The 2,838-nt window shown below is 34.5% G+C and overlaps 1 pseudogene; it reads right to left on the bottom strand.

Annotated features, from left to right (window-relative positions):
• Positions 1-1,161: 1,161 nt before the first annotated feature.
• Positions 1,162-2,107, bottom strand: LOC118581731 (annotated as a pseudogene).
• Positions 2,108-2,838: the final 731 nt, after the last annotated feature.

Here is a 2,838-nt window from a genome sequence, read left to right as displayed (position 1 = left end):
CTTGATTTTTGTGATTTGTCTTTAGGTAGATTTATGTAACTTATTACATTCATATACTCATGTGTCTTGAACTATCCCTTAATCTCTGGGATAAAGTTAACTTGACCATGGTGGATGTTTTTGATGATGTTTGCATGTATATTCATCATTTTTATTAACCTGTAGTTTACTTTTTTGTTGTTGTGTCCTCACCTGCCTTGTGTATTAGAATGAAACTGTCTACATACAAATATTCTAAAAATTTGTCTTTTCCTTCTGTTTCTTTCTCTTTTTGTTCATTTAAGAAATACTGATTGTAGATATTCTTTGAAGGATTGGTGAAATTCTGAAGTGAATCAATCGGGATCTGGATTTACATTTAGTTGGAAGGCTTTTATTACTGCTCCATTTCCCTTAGTTGTTATGGGTTGAAGTTACTGCATTTTCCTATGTTTAAGACTCATGGTTTGGATGAATAGAAACTTATCCATTTATTTAGTTTTTCTAATTTAATGTACTTAATGTTTTAAAAATACTCCCTTACAATATTCTGAAATTTTTGGTTTCTGTTATAATGTTTCCCTATACATTTCTAATTCTATTAATTTGGGCATATCTTCCTTTCTTTTGGTTAATTGGGACAATGGTTTGTTGATTGATTATCTCCCCCCAAAGAACTAGGTCTTTGATTTGATGATTCTTTGTATTATTTTGTTTCTACTTCATTGAGTTTGGTTTGGTTTGTTTTCCAAATTCTTAAGTTGTATCATGAAGTAATTAATTTATGTTCTTTCTGATATTATCATTATTATTAAATACCTTTATTAACAGTTTCTTGGAGTTTGTTGACTTTTTTGTTTTGAACAAAAACCAAATTGTAAACTTTCATTACAATTTAAAAATGAAGTTATTAAAAATCTCACCTTGACTCGATATGAAATAATTTAAGAATCATTAAAGAAAGGTGTTATGGAGAAAAACAGGCCTTTAAAAAAACATGTTTGTCATTACCAAAAATAGACATCTTTGGGCAAAAATAATGAAAACCCCATGATACATAGACAATGCAGATAGTTCTAGTGTGTCTGGTCAATGGTCAAAAAACAAGCACTTAAGGTCTTCAGCTCCAATCTTTGTTCGTTTCGTATTGCTGGTATCTCATATTAATTTCTTCTTGATAGATCACCAAAACAGATGAAGGTAGAAATGGTACTTAGCCCCACCCTGCTCAGTCTCAGGAGGATGAATTCTCAGCTGGTGGACCAGCTGATTTTTTTTTTTTTTTTTTTGTCTCTTTGCCATCTGTGGTTTAGGATTCTCTGGGCATCTGCATCAATAATTGAAGTTGAAGCATTACCGACGTTGAGGGTGGCTGCTGACTGTGGGTCTTGTCTCTTGATTTTCCTTGTTGTCTTCATTGCTATCCATCCTATTTGATGAGAAGACACCCTGTAGAATCGTGGTCTGTAACCCCGATACATATTCTGTCTCACTGGTCCACCTTGCTCTGCCACACCTTGGTTGTCAGCACCATCCATCACTTCTCCTTGCATAGGAAGGTTGGAATGCTCTGGTCGACCCCAATAGGGTCCCCACATGCCGTAAGGTGGGAACCTTCATCTATGATAGGGCCAGAGTTGTTGGGGTTGGCACTCAGGTGAGCTTTCTGATCCCTCGTTCTTTCCTCAACTCTCACTCTTCTGGTAATTTTGCTGATAATTGCATGGAGGACTGCTATGAAGTAGATAGCATCTACAATGGTTACTGTCTACTGTGTGTTTACTGTCTTGAAGTGGAACTCCACTAGGGCTGGCAACATTTGCTGCATCCATGCCCTTTTCTCCTTCAATAACATCAAACTCCACAGTCTCTCATCTACACTGCCTGGTACTTCCTGGAGTTATTCTTTATGGCAGTCTACTGTACTAATTAATACTTCTTCCTTTGTGTCATTTCTGTAGATGAAACCATATTCATTTCTTACATTTATTTGACTATTTTACTGTTCCCAAACCTTTGCTGCAATGTCCTTCTTGTCCCTGGGTGCCACAGATGTGAGACTACCTGGGCTGCCATTACATTTTTTCTGACATTTAATGTGGACTCTTAGAGCAATAAATTTATCCATTAATACTTCTTTTAATTTGTCCCAGAGTGTTTGTTGTATTGTTTTCATTTTCATTGAGCTCTAGAAAAATTATAAGTTTCTTCCGTGATCCATTTATCATTCAGTTATGTATTATTTAATCTCCCTGAATTTGTATAATGACTAGAGGTTTGTTTGCTGTTGATCTAAAGCTGAATTATAGTCAGATACACTATAATGAAGTGTTTAAATTGTTCTGAATTCATTAAAATTTGTTTCATGTCCCAGTATAATGTCTGTATTAGAGAAGTGTCCTTGTGTTGATGAGAAGAATGTATTATCTTTGGTATTTGGATGAATGTTCTGTAGATATCTCCTAGGACCTCTTGATTATGATGTTATTTATTTCTGACATTTCTATGCTTAATTTTTTTTACTCAGATGATCTGTCTATTGATTAAAGTCGGGTATAGTAATCACCTGGAATGACTGAATTGAGATGAATTTGTGTCTTTTAGTCTATGGTGTGCTCTTTATAAAACCAAGTCAGTCAGAGTTGGTGCACATATGTTTAGGGTTACAACATCTTCTCGGTTAATTGTTTCCCTTGATTAGCATGAAATATCATATTTTATTTCTGCTGACTAATGTTACATTAAAATTTATTTTGTCAGACATTAAGATCGTAATGCCTACTTACTTCTTGGTCTCCATCAGCTTGGAATATACTTTTTTTCTATCTTTTCACTTTAAGGTGTTGCCTGTCACTAAAA

This window comes from Onychomys torridus, chromosome 4 (genome assembly GCF_903995425.1).
Source record: "Onychomys torridus chromosome 4, mOncTor1.1, whole genome shotgun sequence".
NCBI lineage: Eukaryota > Metazoa > Chordata > Mammalia > Rodentia > Cricetidae > Onychomys > Onychomys torridus.
This window is presented reverse-complemented; position numbering and strand designations above follow the sequence as displayed.